This window comes from Stegostoma tigrinum, chromosome 13, assembly GCF_030684315.1.
Source record: "Stegostoma tigrinum isolate sSteTig4 chromosome 13, sSteTig4.hap1, whole genome shotgun sequence".
Lineage (NCBI taxonomy): Eukaryota > Metazoa > Chordata > Chondrichthyes > Orectolobiformes > Stegostomatidae > Stegostoma > Stegostoma tigrinum.
In genome coordinates, this window is record NC_081366.1 from 23,337,036 (window position 1) to 23,356,289 (window position 19,254).

At 39.3% G+C, this 19,254-nt stretch overlaps 1 protein-coding gene across 4 annotated transcripts in view; it reads left to right on the forward strand.

Moving 5' to 3' along the window:
• The window catches only part of LOC125458319 (protein Shroom1-like), a 74,885-nt gene that overhangs the window by 15,395 nt on the left and 40,236 nt on the right, over positions 1 to 19,254 (forward strand). The window lies entirely within an intron of this gene.

The window sequence follows — 19,254 nt, forward strand, 5'->3', positions numbered from 1 at the left end:
ATTCTGCATTCTATATTGTTACCCTGATGTATTTACGTAAGGTAAGATTTGCCTGGTTAGCATGCAGAGCAATATTTTTCACTGTAGCTTGATACATGTAACGATAAAAAAATCAAATCAAATCAAATCAAATCAAATGCATTGTTCCTGAGGTACAGTATTTTAGAACTGAATTCAATATTCTGAATGGAGCCAGCAGACTTTACACAGCTAATATAATTTTTATTGCTTTGTATTCAACTTTTTGAGATAAAGTTCAACATTCCATTAGATTTTTACATTATCTTTTAAATCCATTAAATTTTCGTGATTTTTGTAGTAGGACTGCTCAGTTTCTCTGTTCCTTCACAGTTCCTAGAATGTAACCATTTAGCAAATACTCTTATCACTCTTTCTTAGGTCTGAAAACAATAGTGTCCCATCTTTCTGCATTAATTTGCACCTACTGCAGTTTTGCCTGCTCAATTAGTCTACCAAACTTTTTTTCTGGCATCCTTATAAGCAAAGACTCATCAGTGTTGCTTTGTAAATTTCTCCCTCCATCTGCCAATTAACTTGATGCAGTCAGAAAATTTGGGTGTATAACTCCATATTCCTTCATTAAAGTGGAGCATTCACTGAATACTGGAATAAATTGATAGCCAAGATTATATGCACAAATCTCCCAAGTGATATTTGAACACACAGGTTTACAATGCTGCAACAAGAGTGTAACCACTGACCCTCATTTGAAACTTTATACCAACAGTATCCTTCTAATTTTCAGTTCTGTCATTAACCAAATATTGTGGCAAAGTAATTTAAAACAATTATTCAACATAATTGTCAAACATCATCAAATCAGTTATACTAATACGTGGGAATAATCATTTTTCAGGTATTGATAATTCTTGTATTGTTAGTTTTTTACTCCTATCATATGGAAGCGTAGAATTTTATAATACAGTGGAAGGTGTGCTAGGTCTGTAGTATAACACTCCACTTGTTTCAGATAAATACATTTTCCCCTGCCGCCTTAATTTTATATTGTTCAAATATTTATCCAACTTCTTTTCACAAGCTATTGTACATTCTACCTCTGCCATATTTTCTGCACAAAAAGAAAGAATTAGCCCATGAGTCCAGAAACTCAGCCAACGTCCTGGAGACCCTTGTTTGAATCCTACCAATTAATAAAAACATCTGAATTTAAGAACAATGACCATGAAGCCATTGTCAGCTGGAAGACTAATATTCTTCAGGGAAGGAAGTCCGCCACGCTTACCTGGTCTGGCCTACTTGTGACTCCATACCTAGAGCAATGTGGTTGACTCTCAACTACCCTTTGGGCAATTAGGGATGGGCAATGACTGCTGGCCAAGCCAGTGGTGCCTACATCCTGTGAATAAAAAAAAAATTATTGTGAGTATGCCGACAGCTCAAGGACTGCAGCAGCCTACTATCACTTTCTTCAAGGGCAACTAGGAGATGGACAATAAAAGCTGGCCCATTCAGAACACTCATTATTCCATCAACATTTAAAAGAAAATATTCCCGTGAGGCACAAATGTCCAAAGGGGATGTTGAATCAAGAATGGCTAATGAAAGAACTTAAAGGTTGCATTAAATAATAGGATGTTGCTTATAAGGATGCCAGAATAGAAGTGTTAAGCTTGAGGACTGACATCAATTCAGAGCCTAGTAAAAGAGGATCAAGAAAACCATAAGAAGTAAAACCAATATAAATGCAAGCTAGTGAGAAACAAAGAGGCAGACAGTACAAGCTTCTTTCGATGCATGAAAAGAAAAAGATCAGCTAGAACAAAACTAGGTCCATTACAGGCAAAGAAGAAAATTTATACTGGAGAACAGGGAAATTGTGAGGAAATTAAATAATTACTTGTTTGTATTAATAAAAAAGATGAAAAAGCTCCCAGAAATACTTGGCAAACACGGGATTTGTGGAAGTGAAATAAATTAGTATTAATAAAGTGGTAGTTCTAAAAAGGTTAGCTGGATTGATGGTGAATAAATCCACTGGACCAGGGATGCATTAGTAGTAATCTTTCAAAATCATTTAGATTCTGGTGAGATTTCTGAAAACTGAAAAGTAGTAACTGTACTGCTACAATTCAAGAATGGAGAACTACAAATCTGTAAGCTTGATGTCAATAGTAGGGAAAATGTTTGAACCTGTAATAAAGGATATAATAAATGGACACAGAAAAGAATGGTAAACACATTCAGACTCAACATAGATTTATGAAAGGAAAATCCAGTTTGTCAAACGTGTTTGTGTTTTTTTGAAGATGTTACTTATATCATAGATAAAAGAGAACCAGTGATTGCAGTGTAATTTGGATTCACAGTAGGTTATTGATAAGGCCAACAAAAGAGGTTAATAAACCACAAGAGGCTTGTGGGATTGGGGTAATATACAAGTGTGAGTTAAGAATTGATTAACAAACAGAAAACGAACAGTAGGAGTTGGATCTAGGCCCGAAACATCAGCTTTTGTGCTCCTGAGATGCTGCTTGGCCTGCTGTGCTCATCCAGCTTCACACTTTATTATCTTAGTAGGAGTTAATCGATCATTCTCGGGACTGCAAATAGTTGGAATGATCATTGCCAGGTTCATAGATGTTCAAAACCTTTGAAAAGATTTAGATTAAGGACCAATTATAATATTTTCAAATTTTTTGATGATGTCAAATTGAGTGGCTAGATATGTTGTGAGGAGCATGCAAGGAGGCTTCAAGAGGACTTGGACAACAAATGGCTAAAACATAGCTAATGAAATATCATGTGTGTGTGAACTTATCCACCTCGGTTGCAAAAATGAAAGGACTAAGGTATCCCACAACTAACAGATTAGATCTAAGTTCTGCAGTCCTGCCACCTCCGGCCATGAATGGTGGTGGAGAATTAAACAACTGATTGGAAGAGGAGGCTTCACAATTATCCCCAACCAAAACAATGGAAGAACCCAACACAACAATGTAAAAGACAAGGCTGAAGCATTCGCAGCAATCTTCAGCCAGAAGTCCCAAGTAGATGATCCATCTTAGCCTGCTCTGGTGGTCCCCAGCATTATAGATATTGGCCTTCAGCTAACTTGATTCACTCCACGTGATATCAAGAAATAGTTGAAGGCATTGTAAATGCTATGGGCATTGGCAACATTCCAGCAATAGTACTGAAGACTTGTGTTCCAGAACTTGCTGCTCACCTAGCCAGGCTCTTCTAGTACAGTTAGGATAACGTGGATAATTGCCCAAGTATGTTCTGTATATAAAAAGCTGGACAAATCCAATCTGGCTAATTACTGTCCATCAGTCAACTGTCGATCATCTGTAAAGTGGTGGAAAGTGTCATCAACAGTGTATTAAACAGAGCCTACTCAGCAATCGCCTGCTCCGTCATGCCCAGTTTGGCTTCTGCCAGGGCCACTCAGTTCCTGACCTCATTACAGCCTTGGTTCAAACATTGATAAAAACGCTGTATTTTAGAGGTGAGGTGCGAGTGACAGCCTTTGACATCAAGGCTGCATTTGAACAAATGTGACACCAAGGATCCTGAACAAAACTGGTATCAATGAGAAGCAGGTGACAAACTCGTTGCTGGTCGGAGTGATACCATGGTCAGTAACAGCAGTAGAGGCTATCTGTAAGATGCCCTGCGGACATTTTTCAAATTCCTTATACAGCACCTTCCAAACCCATTCTTTTTCCATCTACAAGGACAAGAGCAGCAAATAAATGGGAAAACCACCATAATCCCATTTGTCATCCTAATTTGGAAATATATTGCCGTTCCTTTATTGTCTCTATATCAAAATCCTGGATTTCCCTCCCTAGGGGCCTTGTGGGTCTGCCTACAGAACATGGACTGCCATAGTTCACGAAGGCAACTCACCACCACTTTCTCAAGGGCAATGGGGACAGGGAATAAATGCTGACCCAGCCAGCAGTAGCCATGTCCCACAAGTGAATAACAAGAAGGAAAAGAAAATTTAGGTTGAATTATTTTCCTATAATCGAGCTTTCTAAAAATATTCTTTAATGTGTCTTACAGCAGTTTAAAGGGAAAAGTGTACGTTTATAATTTTCATGTTTTATTATACCGGCTAACCACATTAAAGATGCTGTTAAACGGATACTAAAGATCAGAGATCCACAAGTTGAAATGCCAACACTCTGGTGCTTGTTTGAACAAAGAATATCTACTTTGGCTTAATTCCGAACTCTACTATTTCTCCTGTGTGAGGACTGTGGTTAAGTTGTAAAATTATTTAATATAATATATAATGTTGACATTACAGCGACAGACTCCAAAGGGGTCTCAATGCCCTTTTAAGATAATCAAGCTAAGAACACTTCCCATAATGTTTTACTGCCAAGTACCTTTGAAATGTAGGAAGTGTTGTAATGCAGGGAGCATCACCTGTCTGAGTTCTTTACTGATAGTTGGCTCTCAATTAAGTTCCAATAAAATTACAATGATTGTCATTCGGCTGTCATCCATTGCGACACAGGCTTCTGTGTAAGCAGAATAAAAGTAAAATTAGTGTCAACAGATTCCACTTTATAAAGCGGTTATGTGGGACTGATAAATGTGTTCTTTTGGAGAGAATTAAGATTAAGCATATGCATTAAAACCATGATGGTAATTAGTGAGGTAGGTAGATACAGAGAAGTTATTATTATGGAATTAGAATTCATAAGTAAAAGTTCAGGAAATGTTGACTTTATCTAACTTATTGAGTTACTTCTTAATAGTTAAAATATATTAACACTACAGCTTTGATATCAGAAAGATGTGATTTCACTTTAAGTCATAGAAGCATAGGATGGGGTAAACAATTCAGCCCTCAAAGCTATTTCCTGATTCATTTATATCATGGCTGATCTGTACCTTGATCTCATTTACCCTCTCCCTTGATCCTCTTGCCTAACAATGTTCAAATGATTTCTGTCATAAGTGTTTGATCATTCCCAGATTTTATGTGGGGCATAACTCCCAAACTTTCACAATAATTTCTCCTTAAAATATTTGCTGGCTTCTCTCCTAAATGCCCAGCTTTAATTTTAAAATCATACCCACTAATGAATTACCCACTAGAGGAAATAGTTTCTCCATATATGCCATGGCATTCCTTACTCATTTTAATTGCATTGATTAAATAATCTTTCAACTAAATTTAAGCCACATTTCTGCAACCTGGCCACAAACTTTAACCTTTTCAGCCTGGTTATCGTTCTGGTACTATAACGCATCCAAGGCCACAATTTCTTTCCTACGGTTCCACGGTGGACAGAAACTGAATGCAATAATCCGGCAATGTCTGACAAAGGCTCTGTACAGGAAGTATCACTTTCTTCCCTCTGAATTGCAACACTTTTAAGATACAACCCAAGATAAGGGGATGCTAATATTTTTGAAATATTACTGACTCATTGTCCAGAGAGCTGAACTAATGCTACAGGGTCTAGGCCCGAAACATCAGCTTTTGTGCTTCAGAGATGCTGCTTGGCCTGCTGTGTTCATCCAGCTTCACACTTTATTATCTTGGATTCTCCAGCATCTGCAGTTCCCATTATCTCTAATGCTACAGAGATAAGGTTTCAAACAACACCACAGCAGGTGGTGGAGTTTAAAGCAAATGCATTAATACAATTGTAAAAAATGAATTGTTGTCAAAAGTCATCCGATTTACTAATAAACTGCAGGGGAAGAAATTTTTAGTCTTTTTCCCAGCTGGTCTATACATAATCTTACATCCTAGGAGTTGACTCCAGACTGCCCTCTGAAGTGCCTAAGCATGCCAACCAGTTGTAGATGGCTTGTTATCAAAAGCAATCAGAGCTCAGAAATAAATGCTGGCTTTGCAATGTGGTGCTCGCATCCTAAGAATGAATTTATAAGCAAATTGGCTTTTTGATTATATTTTGTGCTTGTGCATTAGATATTAGTGATTTGTGTGCATGAGTAACTAAACCCTTTGGCTTCTCTACAGTTCCATGTCTAATCCTTAATAAAATATTCTGAACTGTGTTGTTCAGATTTAAAGTGGATAGCTTTGCATTTGCCCACCTCAAATTCTACTATTAATTGCTTGTTGGCTTAGACTAAGCCTAAATGATGGATTAACACCACACAGCAACATTTATTTATGTGGCACATTAAATGTAGTAATATGTCCAAAAGCACTTAACAGGTACATTATGAAACAAATATATCTGAGCTAGGATAGATCTAATAGGAGAGGTTAGATCAAATGATCAAAAGCTGGGTGTACCAGGTAATTTTGAAGTAAAATGAGGTAGAGAGGTAGAAGGAGGTAATTCCAAAGTTTACAGCCTAGGCAGCTGAAGGTAAAAGCAAAAATGACGGAGTGGTTAAAATCCGGGCTGTTTAAGAGACCAGGATTAGAAGACAAATGTATCATTAAGGCTTGTAGGGTTGGAGGAGATTACCGAGATGGATGTGAGGCATTTTGAAAATTGAGAGATTGCTTAACCAGGAGATAAAACATAGGAGTGATAGTGGAATAGGGAAAATTGAATTCAAATTTCACCATCTGCCATGCCAGTGTTCTAACTGACATCCTTAGAATATTTAGTTTGCGTTCTGAATTGTTAGCCCAGTGACATTTCCACTTGTGCATTCAGCCTGGAAGATAGATGGGGGCTTTATGAGTTTTGGATGCCGTGAAGTTTACGGTAGGTAGAATGTGAGACACCATCTGGGAGTGTACTTTAAAATTCAAATGTAGTAGTAACTAGAGCACGAACCAGGGTTTCAGAATCAAATGAGCTGAGACAGAGGTGAAGTTGGGCAATATATTTTCATTTGTTCATGGGATGCGGCCCTCACTGGCTAGGATAGTACTTACAGCCAATCCCTGATTGTGAAAAGGGAAGTTAAGAGTAAGAGTTGGGTCTGGAGTCATATGTAGGCCAGACCAGATAAGGATGCCACATTGTAAACCAAAGGCCTCTGGATGCTGGAAATCTGAAACACAAACAGAAATTGCTTTTAAAAACTGAGCAGGTCTTGCAGCATCTGTGGAGAGGAAATAGAGTTGACATTTCTTCAGAGCTAAAGTTCTAGCTTAGAACTTCAGAACTATGCCTAGATCTGAGGATGAGTTACCAGACCCGAAAAGTTAATTTTACTTTCTGTCCACAGATACTTCCAGACCTGTTGAGTCTTTAACACCAATGCTGTTTTTGTGAGCGTTGAGATTTTCCTTCCCTAAAGAACATTAGTGAACCTGATATCTTTTTAACAATTCATACTTGCTACATGATTACTATTAGATTAGCCTTTATTTACAACTTTTTTTTATTGTGACCAAATTTGCAAACAAACTGGTTTAATCGCAGACAATTGGGTGAAGGATAGAATCATTGATTAGGGAACTGCTTCAGTGTTCTCAATATATAATTGCAAGAAATTTGGCTCAGCCAGTATAGGATGTCTCATAAGCAGTCCATTATTTAGCAACAGTGGAGAAGTCAAAACAGGAAGTGTAGAGGTAGAGCTGAGTGTTGTCAGTGTATGTGTGAAAACTAATGCTGGTCTTTTTGATTTTGCTAATGGGAATTAGGAAAAAGTCAAGGATCGATCCTTGGGTGGCACCAGTGTAATGATGCAGGAGCAGGAAGAGAAGCCATTGCAAGTGGTTCTCTGGCTACAATTAGATGGATAAGAATAGAACCACATCCAGCATCAATATGAAACAAAGATCATGTACTACCAACACCAACATTACAGTGAGTCACCACCACCCCCCATCTCATGGAATTGTAGTTGACTACCAAATGGAGTGAATGTAGACTAAATTGTAGTTTTATAATCAAAGTAAATGGAAGACTCTTGATTGAATGTGGAAAGAAGAGATGCTAATGGTGTTGAAGAATGAAAGAGTTGAAGCTTTCCTGAGTGGCTCCTGAGCACAAGAACACACATAAAAATGAAAAGAATTGCGGATGCTGTAAATCAGGAACAAAAACAGAAGTTACTGGAAGCTCAGCAGGTCTGACAGTATCTGTGAAGAAAAAAATCAGTGTTATCATTTTGGGTCTGGTGACCCTTCCTCAAAACTGCAACAAAAACTCTGATATTTTCTTCACAGATGCTGTCAGACCTGCTGAGCTTCCAGCAACTTCTGTTTTTGTTGCGCAAGGAGATACGTATAGACTGGATCATCTTTTCTTGCCTATACTTGATGCTGATTTAGTTGGTTTATGGATAGGGAAATTTCATAAGTTGATAAACAATTGGAAGAATTGAGATGCAGCGGTAGTGGGGTCATAATATCATAATATTCACTTTCCTGGTGTGGCATGAATCATGGTGAGAAAAGTGGGAAAATAAGCTGAGAATGAAAAAGTCCAATTGTCAATGTTGAGAAAAATTTTCATGATTTTTCTTTCAAAGCATAAATCATGATTTAAAAACCTTACCAATGAACAGCAACTACCCTACTTCTGTGCATTTGTATCTCAGTAAAACCCCGACATACCTTATTTACACACCACTTCTGATCCTCTTTTCTTTCACTGAGAAACTAAATGGTGCAAAATGGAAATTAGAGCAAGTCCACGGAATGCTTGCTCTAGCCATTTTGCAGCTGCCTTTTCACAACAATGTCCCCACTTGGTCCATGACCACTATCAACTTCAAATGTTTATTCAAGTTGGCATTGGCAAACCACCAGCCTCACCACATCATCTTGCTTGCTGTTGGACCAACTCATGCACCACTTCAGCGTTTCAACACTACTTTGGAGTTCAGGGGCACCTATGACTTATATGTCAGGTCACTGTTTGCAGGAAAAGAGACACATTTCACACATCTGCACAGGATATCAATTATGCCTCTTATCTTGCTTTCTTAGTGCTCAGTCACTTTGCACCTACTTGAAGGCTCCCAGCCTCAGTATACGTCACATTGCCTTCTTAGCACACGCTTATGGGCTGCCAGCCTTTGTGTGGCTCACAATACTTTCTTAGCGCACATGGTCTTTATTCCTCACTTACTGGCTGACAACTTCTGTGACTTTCATCACTTTTTAGCACAGAATGAGAGGAAGGCATCTTGTGGTGGTGGAGAGCACCGAATAATCAATCCATTGGCTAACAGGGGATGAACGTGCTGCGCTGCAGCCATGTGCTGTGTAGGGCCAAGGTATGTTAGTGTCAGACCTGCAGCATGTGTCATCAATTTACACACTGCATGTGCTTCAAGCAAATAGCCATGTGTGAAAGTCTGAGGGGAGCAGTCCTTAGTAGGGTGAAGTGGGAGTACAGTCAACTGGGCAGGGATGGGTGGAGCAACTGCCATAGTCAGTCTAAGTGCTGGTCAAATTCTTCAATTTCAAATTTTGGAGGTCTGCACCTGATATCCAAGAAGTTACTGTGACTCTTACTGGAATTGCTGCCTCCTTCCAAGTCCCTCAGGGATGGCAGTTGAGGGACAAGGAGTTACCTTTCCAGATATGGTTCATGACAACTTTATGAAACTCTCAGGCAGAGGCAGAACAAAGATGCCATGCTGCCCACGCTTTGACTAGGGATACAATGGAAAATACCAGGATGAGGTTTTATTACCTGCTCCGTCTCCTGGAGAGCCTTGCACTGTAACCAGAAAGGGCGACTGGCATGGAATGCTGTCTGTTTCAAAACTGAATCCAATAAAAGGGGTACATGTCCAGGATTCGGACAACATGGGAATCAGCAACAAGGTTATGAGGGTGAAGCTGAGGTTGAAAAACAGGACGTTGACCAGGGGAACTGTCTGAAACAACATGACAGAGCATCATCAAGCCCAAGAGGTCAGAAACAACCTCATTGAAACCCACATCCAGGATGAATGAGCCAGCTTTGGAATCCATTTAATTGTTTAATGTGTTGTGGGTGATATGGTAAGTAGCTTCTGTTAAGTACAAATGACATGAGAATCTTATGATCTTTGTAGTCCCTGACCTTTGTTGTTGCTGAATAAATGTCTCATTAACCATCTAATTGTATGCTTGATATCGTTGGGTGATCTCATTTTAGGTATCTACATGTGACAGGTCCTGCTGACCTTTAGGGAAAATGCAGTTGTCCGTGAGACAGTGAACTAACATCGCATGGCACTAAGATTAGGTAGCTGTCATGGCATCTGTCAAGATATCATATCTGAGTGGTGTGCAGTGATGTCTCTCATGATAGACAGCAGGTTGAGAGGAATCGTGAGGAAACTTCATTTGATTTGCCATTATCAATAACTTTTCAATGTTTCAGAGTACTCACAGACTGCTAATTTATCCTGAAATGCTTGAGCATCCTCCAGGGCAGCATTACTGCATTACTGTGAGCAGTAAAGCTTTATATAGCTTTTCTCAGCAGATCAATGTGCCATGACGGAGAGTGGAAATGTCAACTTGCCTTGAACATCTCCCAGCATTTATAGGAATTGTGCTGCCTATAATATCTGACACATAGAATGAATCTTCCCCATCAGAGGTGTGAGGAATCATCACTGATTCCATGCTCTCACTTTCAAGGTGTGGAGAAGTGTGGGATGAGGTGTAAAGGGTGTGACATAACCTCATGCTGTCCACATTAAAGTGCAACACCTTGATGCAGTTCTCAATGTTACAGTTCAATTATCCTTGACATTTGAGACTTAGCAGTCAAGAAGTTGGTTGCTTGTGAGACGTGAGCAATGCTTGACTATTAAAACTTCTTTCATCCTTGGGATGCCTGAAGAGATTGTTCATCTCTCCCATGGTGTAACTTATCCAAGTCCAAATTGGAAGATATATAAACACAGATACTTCAACAGTGTAAGTGAACATAAGTTTACAAAGCATCTGGGGAGGGAGTAAAGTAGTGGTAATATGACTGAACTAATAATCCAGAATTCAAGAATTCTATTGACAAGAAGTCAAACCCTGCCATGGAATATGGTGAAAATGGAATTCAATAAAAATTTGAAATAAAGATCTACCCGGATGATAACTACATAGACATTGTTGATCATTGTAAAAAAACCCATCTGGTTCACAAACGTCCTTTAGGGAAGGAAATCTGCTGCTTGGTCTGGCCTGCATGTGACTCCAGACACACATTAACACTATTGACTCTCAGTAATGAGCAATAAACTCTGGTCGAGCCAATAAGGTCCACATCCCATGAACAAATAATAGTAAAATGGGGAAAGGTTATTCAAAATTACTTGAGAGGAAGAGGCAGCTGGAGTGAGATTGTAGATCCTGCCCCTGCTTCCACACCCCCACTCCCCACTAGCATCAATGGAAAAAGAAATGGAGTCAATATTTCAAGTCCAATATACAAGTGTCTAGCATCCACAGTACACTGCTTTTAATTAAGAATGGAAATAAGTTTTTGAAGAAGGATAGAAGTTTGGTCAGATTGGCAGTGAATTAGTCTTTTTGGCAATGAGACCTGTCTCATAATGAATCTATTCATTCCCACGTGAGTGGTTGTGTACTTCTCTGACCAATTTCAACATTTTCATTGGACCGCAGAGGATGCTAGGGTCTGATAACTACCAACCCTTTACATTTTCAGACTCAGTTGTGGGCCAGTTCAAGCTTCAAAGAGACAAAGGGAGGAATTGATGGAAGTGGATGGAAGGCAGTTAGTGGTGATAAATGAACAGTCAAAGTGGCGAGGAAGTAGGAAGCACAGAGGGCAGGAAGGGTGCAAGAGTCATTGATTGGACATGATGCATATAATCATGGGTGTTATAGTCCATGAGCCTTTGTGAGAGCTGCATTCAGAGACAGGAATGGGGTGAGTAGTGCCTCTGTGAGTGTGGGCCAGCAGAGAGAAGGTAGTTACATTTACCCTTGCAGAGCACTGAAGAGCATTGTTCTTCTATTGACACTCTTACTTCAGTCAGGACATTATGTTCAGGCTGGCTGGATTGGTGACATGGCCTCATGTCATGCTCAAATTGAATAAAGGACTGTTTTCATTTTCGCCATCCTGTTCATCAACAGTTCTAAATACCTTCCCGTGCACTAGGGGAAAGAGAGCTTTCCTTTTGTCCAATCTATGTCCTGAATGTCAAGGCTCAAACACTGCTGTTTGAGGAGTTATTTCTGGCTTGCAGCAACTGAAGTGGTGTGCACTGAACAGGTACTGGAGGTTCGAAAACTTCTTGCAGTACTGAGCACTTCGATCTCTTCAACTGTAGAATTCCCGAAATGTTTGCTAGAGCCCACTTGCATAATTAATAAAATGAAGAGTTGAAGAATCATAATAAAAGTTGTTCTCAGCAACAGTGGACTGGATGCCATGAAGCTCACTTGACAAAGCACCTCACTTAAAAAGGGAAAATTCAATCTAGGCTGAACTATGACCTGTACTTTAAATCAGAACCAGGTACACTGTAATTAATTATTTGTTTTAGGAATATCTGAATTGTTGTAATTAAATTTTCAAGTCCCAGTCACATGGAATGTAATGGAATAGTGGGTGTGAAGAGCAATACAGAGTAACAATGTAATTTATCTCCTTACTTGGTATTTTGGGCACATTTCTGTGAGAACATTTCAGCCTGAGCCCTATAGAGGAAAGATATGTGCGCCGTCCTCAAATGTTGGCATGCTGGGCTGAGGTAACACCAACAATAGAATAAGACATGGATCATAAAATGTAACTACTGCTTTGATAAAGCTCGGTTAGTAAAGTTAATAATATGATAATTTCTTTATGTTTAAAAATGAACGAAGTAGTAATAAATGGTTTAAAGTCGTGAAAAGATAGTACCTCACATTTTCACTTACTCTGCTTTCACGAAGAGATCTTTACCAAATCCTCGCCATACTTTAATTTATTTCTCTTTTGCAACAAAAAGAATTACAATGACAACGTGGCCTGCACCATTGGAATGTTCAAACTGTCCCAGAATGCATGTTATAGGGTTGCCAAGTCATTTATTATATACCAGAGACAACATTCCAGCCGACTACTTAGCTGATAGTAGCTTTAGTAAAACAATGGCATCATTTTACTGAGATTTTGTTCTAACAAAATGGAAATATAGCCCTTTGCCCTTGGCACAAACGTTACTAAGTTCACCCAGTTTTAAAACCATTTTAAAGTATTAAAATGCCGAACAAATTGGAACACCAAACTACATGTTCTCAATTAACTCTTTATAAGCTTAAATTTGTGAGGGCCATTGTAAAGTATAGAAATTCTGATTTCCTTTTTCAGTGTTGCCATTTATTTTTGATGTAATCACACAAACATTATACGTTCTTTTCTTTGTACACACCATGTTTCCACCTTTACTGTGAGAGCCAGAGTAATGCTGACATTATTTTTGTCCACACTGCTTGAAAGGATGTCCATATTTAGTTTCACCCCATCTGTGTCAAGTTTTTTACTATTAAAACAATTTCTTTCTCATAGAGTGTAGGACCAGTTAGTACTGATATTCAAAACAATAACTAAAGTCCCCAGTCATAGTTATCTTGGATTTTGCCACTTATTGGAGGGGGACTGCAAGAAAAGGAATTGTTCAGGACTTTGGTGTGTACTCCCTGGGAGTATTGTGCGCTGTTTTGGTTTCCTTATTTAAGGAAGGATGTACTCGCATTGGCAGCAATACAGCAAAGATACACTCGATTACCTCTTGTGACGAGAAGCTGAATAAATGTGGTCTATACTCTCTGAGGTTCAGGAGATTAGGAGGTGACCTATTTGGAACTTATAGCATTCTTGAAGGGGCTTGCCGGAGCAAACACTGAGAGATAGTTGATGCAAAGAGGAAGTATGTGGATTGATTTGATTTGGTTTGATTTACTATTGCCACATGTACCTAAGTATAGTGAAAAACTTTGTTTTGCATGCAGTATAGGCAAATCATAACATGCAAAGTCATACAGATCATAAGGTGATTGAAGAAGGCAAGGTATGCAAAGTTACGGCATTAGATGTGAAATTTGAGAGGTCCGTTCAGCAGTCTGATAATGGCAGGGAAAAGTTGTTGTTGAACCTGTTGGTATGTGTGTTTAATCTTTTGTGTCTTCTGCCTGATGGAAGAAGTTTGAAGAGATTATAACTGGAGTGGGAAGGGTCTTTGATGTTGGCTGCTTTTCTGTGGCAACAAGAAGTATAGAAGGAGTCAGTGGATGGGAGGTTGGCTTTCATGATGGTCTGGGCTGTATTTACAACTTTCTGTAGTTTCTTATGGTGCTGGCCAGAGCAGTTGCCGTACCAGCCATCATGGATCCAAGTAGAATGTCTTCTATGATGTGTCTGTAAAAGTTAGTGAGGGTCCTTATGGATATACCAAATTTCCTTAACCTCCTGAGGAAGCAGAGGTAGGGGTAAAGTCTCAGGATAAAGGGTTGATCATTTATGTATTTGATTAGGAGAATTTCTACACTGGGAGATAAAAAATTATTGGAATTCTCTGCCTAGAGGATTATGAATCCTCCATCATTGAGCATTGCAGCGAGGCTGGAAATCAGGCAGAGATAAAGGAAAACAAACACTGCAGGAGAGGGGCAGCTGGAGAAGAGAAGCAGCAGTGCCTGGGAAGAAAGAGGATAAATCAGTCTATAATTTCAATCAAAGGGAATTGTGGTGTCTATGGTAACATTAAAGATTACTTTCAGCCCCTGAGAGTCATAAGTAACACAAAGCAAGCAACCAAGGAAACGTGAAATAAGTTTTAATCTGCATTTGTACCAATCGACAACAGATGATGCAATGAAAAACAAACATGTCTGAGATGTGTTGCTACATGAGTTAAGGCCAAATCTTGTTTTTAGCCAGGCTTTCAAAATTCATTCAATTAGTTAGGAAGGATACTGTTCTTTAACTTGCTTTGTAGAGGTGATCTCACTTCTCGCACCATGCTTCCTATTGGAGGCCTAAACTCCCAAGATTATTTTAGAATTCTTTATAGCAGTGCGTTTAGTGGATCACTGCTGATGGAATGCTGTTTATAATCTGACATGCTGCTGCTGTTTGGCTGCTCTCCCTCTTCACTCCAATTGCAATTGAACAGTACTAGGACTGTCCTGCTTTGAAGTTAGGCAAGAATGTAGGTCTTTTTGTTTTGTTAGTTAAATAAGGCATGCCAGCAAAGAAATATGTCATTCTAGCTCTCTGGTTATTCAAAGGCTCACATCATTGAGTTTCTCTGTAAGCCACTATTGCACCTACTGTTAACCAGCATCAATCCTTTAGCTCTACATTCTGGTGAGTTTTTTGTCTTTCCTTTTCCTTATGGCCTTAAATGTTCAATTACCGAAAAAACTGTGATTAGAATTCTCTATGGTTATAATGAACATGGTTTGCAGATTGGAATTCAGTTCTATTTATTTGCTGTGTGCTTGTCTCAAGGCACAAAGCCCTGTAATGCTCTCTTATAATGATATTTATGCCAAAAGATCTCATCATAGCTCTAAAGCATACTTATTGATTTGCATGTCTGCGTACCAATCTTTTAAATGGGGTAAAAGATAATTGCAAAATCTTGCTAGTACTTCTGTAATGTGAAGAACATTGGACCTGTACACAGAAGAATTGTGTGAAGGCCCCTTGGTAATAATTATAGCATTTTACTTTAAAATGTTGAAACGTGCGAAGACCAGTTGGATTGCGATGAAGCTAACACGGAGCCACTTGCTGCAGTTAATTTATTTTTAAAGGTCAGTGTTGTCATGGTAGTAACTGGCAAGGAATTTTACCATGTGTATACTTTCAGGCAGAGCACAACAAGATGACTAGTGATGAGATTGACACCATACTGATTCCATCTTGCTGCAAATGCATTTTAATTTAAAACTTTGAAATTTTCAAATAAAAATCAGAAGTTAGAATATTTCAAAACAGTTTCATCATATTTTCAGTGATACTCCTTTGTACCAACTCTTTAGATCAGTCATCCTGATTGTGCAGTAGTTGTATATCCATGACAGTTCCGACATTTGTTAAAGTTTCTCTGATACAGTAGAGTTTTATCTAGCTAGGGAAAAAGAAAAATGTTAAGAGTGACACTTATTTAGTACCTTTTAAGCTGTCAATGTACTCACTGTCTAAGAAGTACTTTTTTGGTGTGTTCACTATTGTTCTGGAGGCAAAAGGATCAATTTGTTGCACACAGCAAAGCTACTATGAACAGCATATGGGATAAATGATCAGTTCATTCATTTTGATAGTGCTTGTTGAGCGATCAGGATGCTCAGGGAACTTCATTTTTGTTTGGAAAGGGTAAAGTGACTATTTATTCTTGCATGTACAGGCAGGGCGTCCTTTTAACACTTCATCGGAAACATGACAGCTTTCACAACACAGCACTTCTACAGTATGCACTGAAGAGCCAGGCTGGATTATACATGAAAATCCTATAGCGTATCTTTCACTAATGTTCCCACTCAACTGCATGTGCCCACAGTCCGAAATGAATCTGGAAGGTACCATGAAAATCCTTTTGTAAGTTGTTTCTTCTAAGATGCCAGTATGTAGCCCAGAAAAAAATTTAAGGCCGACTGCAATCAAATTAATAGGCCATCCAGAAGGAAAATGCAATGGACTTAAATACATTTGAACAGCCAGTAGCCATGTACCCAAGTGTATTACTGAGCTGTGGGCAAAGTTGACCTCTGTCAGAAGTGGAAGAGACAATACTGTGTACAGTCATTAATATTTTTAAGCTGGACGCATTGCAGGAGTGCACATTGTTCTTTACTCTCCTTTCACTCTCATGTCCTTAGAGGAGAAGAGGGCATTGGACACCAGAAATAGTTTTCCATCAACTGATGAATTGCCACATCCAGCCGTATTGACATCAATTAAGGAGGCAGCCCTTGACTGACTGGAATAATTGCATAGAAATGTGGTGAGAGTAAAGAAATGTGTGCTAGGATCTGATCACCTTCATGTGATAGGGATGGAACTCATTCATCTTTCCTTCATGCCAAAGCAGAAGCTTTAAGGATCTGCTTCAACTGCACCGAGCAGACAGTAACAGACAAAATTTACAAACCTACCTGCTTGTATGTCCCATAGGGCCATTTGTGGAGCAGCAGACAAAAGTGACAGCATTGATGTAGCCTGGAAAGCAGGAAGATGCATGCAAGGCTCCACTGCCAGACCATTCAAGATCACCTTCCACCGGCGCAGACACATCAGCTCGATGGGCCCTCAAGCATCATAGAAGGGGTGGCATATAGTGAGCAACACATCAGGGAGGAGGCGAGGGAGCCAGTTGCAGCTGTTGGCAGTGGCCCTCGGAGGATGGATACAACCATACTGTGATGACGGAAATGCAGAGTCATGGGGGTCACACGCTGAGTTTGTGTTCCCATAGCAACAATGGAAGACATACCCAAACGTCAAATTCCCAGAGACTGTGCAAAGTGTGGAGCAGAGAATGGAGATGACCACTCAGAGTATATATTCTGCCCTGTATCGGGCACATCTGCATGAACCTGTCCATTGACAGAGTGACCAACTACTTGGAGAAGCATAATGCTTATCATTAGAGTGGATTCAGGAGCATTGCACTGACTTCCAGGAAACGAATGTCACCTTATGCAGAACTGACACATCACTGGCCCTGATGGCACAGATGATGTATGGACGGGGCACCAGGGATATCACTATTGTTGGTCAACTCTAATGTTCAAGTGCCCCATGAAGTGGGTGGTGATAAGTGTGGGCATACCTCTAATGAAGGCATCATCATCTGATGCCTCCACAGCCTCTTCAATGAAGGCACCATCAATGCAGAAAGGCTCTTTGGCAGTGGCTGCCTCTCCATTGTTGCAAGTATGGCAAGCTGTTCCAGTGCCCACACTGGCACCACAACACTGAGGATTACTGCCAGAATTATCTCAGCAGACACACATGAGCAGCTTACCTCCACCTAACCTTTTCTACAGGGGGAGCATCCTGTAGGAAAAACAGGCTCTTACTAATGGCGTACTGTAAGGGTCAGTGATAAGTCTGTTCCAAATGTTCAGAAGTTATTTAAATGATTTGGATGCGAAATTAATTAAATTTGCAAATTTGCTGGTGACATCAAACTGGGTGGGATTGTAAATCATGAGGATACAAAGAAGCTTCAAGAGGATGTGAACAGACTAAGTGAATGGGTTAAAACGTGATAGATGGTATTTAATGTGAAAATGTGTGAAGTTATTCATTTTGGTGGGAAAAAAGGCAGAATAATTCTTAAATATTAAGAGCTTTGATGTCCAAAGGGATCTGGGTGTACTTGTCAGTGAATCATTAAAAGTTAGCATGTGATTGCAGCAAGCAATTAGGAAGGCAAATGATATGTTAGCATTCACTTCAACAGGATTTGAGGATTTGAGAAATTAAGATATCTTGCTGTAATTGTATAAAGCCTTAGTGAGGGCTCACCTGGAGTATTATCTCCAGTTCGGCCTCCTTATCAAAGAAAGGATATATAGTCATAACGGAGATCCACGGCAGATTATCAGATTAATCAATGGGAAAGCAGGATTTATTTTATGAGGAGAGATTGAAGAAACTCAGTCTATATTTCCTTGAGCTTCAAAGAATGAGAGATGTAGTGTATTGAAACTTACAAAATTCTTACAAGATGAGACAGAGTGAATGTGCATAGGATGTTTTCCCTGGCTGGTGTTTCTAAAACCAGATAATATAACTTAAGAATAAAGGGTAGGCCACTTAAAATGGTGATGAGGAAAAAGTTTTAGAGGGTGGTGATTCATTGGAATGATGTTGCCCAGAGGGCTATGACGGTCGGTCAGAGTATGTTCAATGAAGGAATTCATGTGCTTCTGGAGATTAATGACATTAAGGAATGTGGAGGAAGTATGCTTAAGTAATGTGGAGGTAGATGGTTAAACATGATCTCATTAGTGGGATAGGCTTGATGGGCTGACTAGCCTGCTTCTGTACCAGTGTTCCTGTCCATCAACAGCAATTAGGTTATATGCATTTCTGGCAATGGAGAGATAAATGTTGTTTTCATAACCTGAGCTTCCATCATGTCATATGTACTTTTCTTTCCCATTTTTATTTTACTAGGCTGGTCATCATCTTGTTTCTTCCTCACCAATGCTAATGCATTCAGATAGTTTTTATATGTAATTTACACCACGTTTACACTTAATCTTTGTTTCCTCACTGTATCCATTACTATTCTTTCCAGTTGTTTCGTCATGAAACTTTAGCTATTTAATCTTCCCAGGTATTTGTTGGCTCTGTTGATATTATTCTTGCACTGAGTTTGAAA